The sequence below is a fragment of the Camellia sinensis genome, chromosome 13, assembly GCF_055761805.1.
Source record: "Camellia sinensis isolate YWXY chromosome 13, ASM5576180v1, whole genome shotgun sequence".
Lineage (NCBI taxonomy): Eukaryota > Viridiplantae > Streptophyta > Magnoliopsida > Ericales > Theaceae > Camellia > Camellia sinensis.
In genome coordinates, this window is record NC_138973.1 from 15812442 (window position 1) to 15820030 (window position 7589).

Below are 7589 nucleotides of genomic sequence, written 5' to 3' on the forward strand. Positions count from 1 at the left end.
AAATGCATGTCTAATGAGATGGGTTTTATCTATTATTTTGAGAGCGTTACAGAGTTGGTATTGATCTTTCCACCATTGAAGTCTGGTTCGAGCATTTAGATGTCAACTCAGAAGCTTATGTTGGCGGTAGAGCACTGCCAACAATTCTCAACTTCTCCATCAACATTTTAGAGGTGAATTCTCTCAATTATATTATATCACATAAACATGTTAATGTCTGTGTCGTAAATTAAACTAACTTGTTCTCTCTCCGTCTCTTTCTTGAAAAGGGGTTCTTGAATTATCTCCATATTTTTCCAAGTAGGAAGAAACCATTAGCAATCCTTCATAATGTCTGGAATCATTAAGCCTGGCAAGTGAGAATAAAAATGAAGTTGGGTTTGTTTTCGTTTTCATCTTCTTCTTGTTCTTTTTTTTTTGTTGGTATTTCTGGAAACAAAAAACAATGAAAGTTCTAAAACACTTACCATTTAAATTTATTTTTATTTTTGTGTGAAATTTTTTTTTTTAAATATGAAAAACAATTTTTTTGGTATTTATTCAAAGGCAAGTCATTCCAAAAAATAAATTCTTAAAAAATAATTTCAAAAATAGTTTCAACTTCTAAGCTAGTCTGTTACCGAGTCACCAAACACTACAAGAATTTTCACTTTTGGCGACTAAATTCTTAGTCGCCAAAAGTCATTTTTTTAGTCGTCTATAGCCTTTAGCGACTAAATTTTTTGGTCGGAAAATTAGTAGCCGAAGAGTAGCCGGGAAAGCTAATTCGCGACTAAACTTAATTTAGTCGCCAAATGTATTCATTCGCCGACTAAATATTTAGTCGCCAATAGGTTGGAAAATTAATTAAATAATACATTTTTGCCGACCAATTTTTTTGTCGCCAAAAGCCAATGATTTAATCGCAAAAAAATTTTTAGCTACTAAATTTTTTAGTCACCTAAAGCAAATACTAGTGTTTTGGCTACTAAAATTTTAGTCTCCTAAAGTCAATCTTTTTTGGCTACTAAAATTTTAGTTGGCAAATACTATTTCTTTTGGCTACTAAAAATTTAGTAGCCTAAACTTCCACATTTTTTGCTACTAAATTTTTAGTCACCAAAAATATTTTTATTCTTCAACTTTTGTTTTTAGCTACGAAATATTTTAGTCGCCAAATGTTTGATTTTTTTTTACTACAAAACATTAGTAGCCAAAGGTTTGATTTTCTTTTGGCTACAAAACATTTAGTAGCCAAATGGTTGTTTTTCTTTTGCCTACAAAAAATTTAGTAGCCAAATGTTTGATTTTCTTTTGGTTACAAAACTTTTAGCAGCCAAATGTTTGTTTTTTTTTTTTTCCTTTTTTTTTTGCTACAAAATGTTTAGTCGGCAAAAACATGATATTATATTTTATTGCAAATGTTATAATGTGTCCATAACCTGTCTGTATTTCATGCAACCTGTAATACGTATATAAATAAAATGATGCATAAACTATCAATCATTCCACAATCTGGATCCATATACAAAAAATAAATTACTTTAACAGTCCAAGTACATACAAACCAACTATTGTCCAAACTAAAATAATAATTCCATACAACATATAGAATCATACAAAAAGTAAAGCCCTCCATATACAAAAATTACATTTACTATACCATGTGAAATGACCATTTGGCATGGTACAAATTACCATCGTAATCTATACCACGACAAATATGATGTATGTACCAAGCCAAAAGTACATCTATGTACCACGACAAAAAATCACATATCTGTACGGCGACAAAATGTGATCTATCTTCCATGCCAGTAATTGTCTGTTCACTGCCAAAAAATTTCTGTATTAGTAATAGTTAACTTCACAAAAGCCGGAGACGACAAAAGTATTATATTACTTCTATACAAAAGTACAATTTCTCCTCCATACACCAAAATATCTCTGGAAGTTCACGCAACAAAGTCATCTACAAAAAACAAAAAAAAAAACATTAGAATTGGACCAAAAAATGCCCAACTTCATGAATGAATTTGGCAACAAGTGACAAATAAAAATAAGTGAGAAGCAACCTTCCATGATGAATCAATTATCAGTCATTGTACAGTCTTTCTAAAGTCTTTTGTTATAAGGAACATTGTTAAATGCAGAACAATCATTACTAAATCTTTCATTAGTAACATAAAGATAATGTAATAATCTTCTATTTGTATGCAACATGTATCCAAATTCTGTGGCTAAACAAATATCAAAGCCTAATGTGAATAGAAAGTATTCTTTTTACCAACTTCCTCATAAAACCATCGCTGCTTATTAATGTATGTCAGTGCCATTTCAGAAAGGATATTAGAACATGTGATAAAAATAATAACAAAAATAAATTTCAATCATAAAAGGAAATATGTAGAAATATATGTTGAGACACCTATAAATGGTTCATCAAAGAAAGAATACTTGATTTCTCATGACGCACATGGCCTCAGAAACACCATGAGCATGTTTCATACTGGTATGAAAGCTTAAATATAATATAACACACGTGTGTACGTTCAAAAAATTAATAATTTTAAAACAAGGCATAAACTGAGTTCATATTAGTTTCTGAATATTTTCCCCATAATTTTCCATTACTATACATCTCCAATACATTCCGTCAGTTATCACAAGTCTTATTTGTAATGGGAAAGCTGCCCGTCAGAGTCAGACGGAGGTTCGAGGGCTGTTTTGAAGTTTCACCCCCGAAACGTCCTTTTTCGACTAAGTTTTGGGCATATTCGGCTCTAAATCCCAACCTACGAGTCCGAATAACATTCCGTGGAAAAAAAAAAAAAAAAAACTTTCTCTACACACTCTCCTTCAGTTCTTTACCCCATTTGATCAACCCAACCTTTCTATTTATAGAGAAAATACATGTACAAATTCATTCCTCTCCAAATATTTAAGGACTAATGTATACCCGTGCCGGAAGGCACGGTGTAAATAAAAATAAGTGAACAAAAAGAAAAAAAAAATTAAATAAACAAGGAGGAAGCTAAAAAGAATATAAAAGGGGGGGGGAGAAAAGAAAAAAATAAAAAGAAAAGGAGGAATGCGGGATCATAGGATCATTCATGGGATTATTCATGGGATCATGTGAGGGTGGGTGAGAAAAAGAAAATACAAATACCATGTTATCAGATTTGTTCTTCAATTGAGCTAAGTAGGGATGGGAAAGTATCTACCAAATCTGCCAAAATCGAATGGCCTGAACCAATCTGCCATAGAATAGATGGTTTCAATAGTCTGAGTGAACAAATGCGGATGCAATTTTTTTTAATTCACCTAATTTTGGATGGATGGTGATTGGGAGGCCATGGAACCCAATCCGATTCACTGACACTTCTGAGAAAATGAAGTTAGTCTTTTATTCTTTGTGTAGTTTATTTTTTTATTTTCCCATTCTTCCCAGCTAACAAAACAAATTAATCAAAAAAACATTTTAGAAACAAAAGATGGGGGGGGAAACTTGGGTTCCACGGTCAATACCCTCCGCAAAAGACGAAGATTTCAATTACAGGTTTAACTCTATCATCTTCAAAGGGAAGGAAGGATGTATTATCGGAAAACCTGCGATTCTATTGCACCCTTCCAATTCTGGAGATAGCTGGGCGAGGATACCATTAAGTTCTCAAGTTCCTGGTGATATGGTAGGATTGAATTTCTACAACTCCTCTGTTATAGATTTGAACATTCAGACAATTAGAGACATATATCTTATCATGGTATGCCCTTTTTGAAGGAATTAAAAAGGACTGCCATAATCTAGTACATCAACAGGTCAACAAGCAACATATGAATTTACCTTCAATCCTGAGCTATGCTATACAAACCAAGAAGAAATAGTTAGACCTATCATGAATGATGTTGGTTATCATTTCTTTAATTAAACAAAATGGTTATACAATTGCCATTAGAAATTTCTGCTACCATTTATTAGATAAACATGGCATTTTGTAATTGAATAAGGAGGCTATCATTGGAATTGTTTTCCTTGATATCTTATTGATTAAATTTACACACACAGAATTAAACCACAGAAAAATACCAAGAATGTATATGTTAGCACGATGGGGCCAACCTTTGCTGAAAATAGTGAAGGTATCTTTAGTGGCCCCATGAAGCTTAGATGTACATTCTTGATATTTTTTTGCGATTTAATTTTGTATGTAGAAGACTATTTTATTTGGAGATTTTTGTAAACGAATGTTTTTGTATTGTAAACTTTTGACATCTTGATATATGTCATTTCTTAACTGTGTTTTTCAACTTCATTGAAAGAATCTTGTGGTACCTACTTATGCGACGTGGTTGTTGCTTGTGGAGCCTATGTTTGAGAACTCACTGTTTTTCGAGGTTAGTGCCTCCTTTTTGTGTGTTTGTGTGTGGGTGTTTTGGAGAAAGATCCATGTTAAAGTGGAGATAGAAAAAAAAACCTTTGTAGGCTGTTATATTGCTCATGCTAAGTGAATTTGATTGCACACACATTTGTAAAATAAAATATATAACTTGGATTTCACGGAAAGATGATTACACGTAGCATTTCTTCCTCTTATTTGTTTCAAGGGCCCATAAGAAGATTGCTAGATCATAATTTTTGGTCAAGTAGTAACTGTTAAATAGTTTTATTGGTGTGACACTAAATTATAATCAAAATTATCAAAGTTAAAAATAATACTAAATAGTACACAGTAAATAAAATAGACTGATTAGCAATATATGGGAACTAAAAATAATTTGTACCTTATGAGGACTGCTTTTTTCCCACAAAACTTTGTAGCTGGAATAAATATATAATTCCATATCAGTTCCAATAAAAAGGGCATTAAAAACATGAAAGCAAGAGAAACATTATTATCTCCAATGCAAGCTAGTTTTAGTTAAAAGTACTGTGCAAAATGATAAAGGAATATCAAAAGTCATTAGTGATTTTTGTCAACCAAGCATACAGCTTGACAATTGTGAAGTAGGAAGGACTAAACTAGGTAAAACTCTAATGTTTGCCATCATTCGCACAGAGATGCAGCCTTCATAGCTGAACAGATTTTCTCAAACTTGTCTGCCAACCTTTTACAATTGGTCCAATTAATGGCTTCATGTGCATGGTAAATTCAGCATACACGAAAAAGAGGAGGATCAATTACTCCTTCTCTTTTCTTTTTCTTTTTTTCTCCTTGTACATTTGAGGAAAGGGGGGAATCAAACCATAGCCTCCTAATGATGTAAACTGGTTCTCGCCACTGCGTAACTCCAGTGGTTAAAGATAAATTATGTTGTCCACCCCAAAGGTTTGGCTTCAATACACTTGCTACCCTATGGTATTAATAATTACACTGACTTCCTCTATTTGGGAAATCATGTAATAGATTTGCTCCTGTTGGTAACTGACCATTGGTGATAAAAATAAAATATGATGACATCATATTTTGAAATTTCGAAATCCCTACTCTACCCTTGATATAAGTTATAACTAGCCCAAATGGTGACATGTGTCACTCTAAGCCAGATCATCTATCACCACCATTTCTGTCTCCACATATACATTAATTAGACACAGCAACCCCATTACCATTGAAAAAGGTGGAGGGCGTGGGATTCATTATGGCTCAAATTATGGTGGATCTATCAAAAATCAAAGAGAGAGATAAAAGATGGAGGGAAATAGGCTGCTAGAGAAATATGGGTCTTGGACCTGTTGGTGGAAGTGAATCATCAACGATGATTTTGCTCAGGTTTCATTTGGGGAAGAGGGTTGTGATGATTATGTTGAGAAAAAAAGGTTTCGGGTGCTAAATTGGAGGAAATAATAAGGGCTTTAATTCATAAAGTTTAAAGAATAAATTGGCATCATCTGTTAATAGTGTTTCCAACAAAGTCTACCAAGGGTGGTCAATGTAGTTTTTATATGACAAGGTCAATGAGAGTATTATGGCCAAACCTTAGGAGTGGTCAATGTAATTTAGCGATAAAAAATTCTTTTACCTTCCCTTTTTCGACTAAGTGAAAAGAACACGGTCAAATTGTTAGTTTAATAGAGAGCATGAGTGAGACAAAAACAAGGGTTTAGAAAAGAAAAAAAAAATGCTTGAGTCCTCATCCAATAATGAACTTGGTCATGACTATGCGAATATTAAATTCAAGAGAATATTGCATGATATTGATCAAATGCTAATTATCAGAAAAGACTCTTAACTAAATAATGATTTCTTGTCATATTGGTTTTTCAGTGCATCAATCTATGAAATTCCACTCCAGCATTACAATGTAATGCAAGCCGAGTCAATCGTTCCCAACAAAAGTTCATTCCTTCTACCTTATTCTCCACAAATTAACTTCAAAATACAAGATAATTAAAATATGTTATGATCACGAACACTAGAACCATCCAACCTTATTGAACTCTAAACCCACAACCTTTCTTGGCCCTATAACTACTAAAAATTCAAGTGTAGACAGCATCATCCAAGTTTCCTAAACTATCCTACGTCACAACTTAGTCATAACAAAATGTGTATATGGACCCAGGAAAGAGTGTATTTATTACCAATGAATCCTTTGAGTAGTATAGAATGCGAGGCAAATTTAGGATTGTGGTTGCAAACCAATTAGTAACAGCATCAATAGATAGCTCTCCCTCATACCTGCATCAAACGATCAAAACGATGTTAAAATTTCCTTTAGAATCTATCAAGTAGAAAATTATAAGACAAATCCCATAATATATGTATATATGTATGTATACGTATATATATATATATATAGAGAGAGAGAGAGAGAGAGAGAGATTGCATTGGGCATAAATAGAGAGAGACAGAGACAGACAGATATGAGCTATTGTTGGAAATTTTTAATCAATTTCCGAATTACATATTTGAATGATTACAAATTGCTTAAAAATTGATTTCGGAATGTTCATTCAAATATCATTCACACACATTAAACATCATTCACACACATTAAATAGCAACCCACGGGTCTGAAATGGGAGAGACCCAGAAAGGGGGAAACAGAGAGAGAGAAAGAGATGGAAAGACACAGAGACAGACAAAGACATAGATACATTGTTTCAGAGAGCTCGAGCGAGAGAGCGAGAGAGGCACAGACGGATTGAGAAGCACAACGCGACAACGAGAGAGATAAAGACAGAGACAGAGACAGAGAGAGAGCGAAACAGAGAGAGAACCTGTGATTCAAGGGCTGCGACGGTGGTGATTGGCGCTCGTGGCGGTGGCGGTGGCGGTGGCCGTCTGTGCGTCGCCCGTACAGTAGAAGACGGTGAGGGGGCTGAGTTACTGTGATATTTGGTGAGGTGTGTGTAATACACTGTTGTTCAATATGTGCTATTGTTGCCTTTACATCAACATCAACGCGCGCGCATCACTTAATGACGTGGCACGAGTTGAAATTTCAACTTTTACTGACTAAATTGTAATTAGTCGGCAAATGAATGAATTATCAGGCTTTGGCGACGAAATTTTTGGTCAGTAAAAGCCCATTTGGCGACTAAGCACCATTTTAGTCGGGAAAAAGTGAATATTACAGATTAAATTTTAATTTTTTAGCCTAAATTG

At 33.8% G+C, this 7589-nt stretch overlaps 1 long non-coding RNA gene across 4 annotated transcripts; it reads right to left on the minus strand.

Moving 5' to 3' along the window:
• Positions 1 to 1505: 1505 nt before the first annotated feature.
• LOC145806532 (uncharacterized) lies at positions 1506 to 7335 on the minus strand. Of its 4 annotated transcripts, none has more exons than XR_014349851.1 (5): positions 7202 to 7335; positions 6563 to 6659; positions 4762 to 4798; positions 1915 to 1951; positions 1506 to 1811 (listed from the first exon to the last, which is right to left on the minus strand). It is a non-coding gene; the product is annotated as an uncharacterized LOC145806532 (long non-coding RNA). The 4 variants fall into 4 exon arrangements; XR_014349850.1 differs by having other exon boundaries at positions 1883 to 1951; XR_014349848.1 differs by having other exon boundaries at positions 1506 to 1951.
• Between the last annotated feature and the right edge of the window lie 254 nt (positions 7336 to 7589).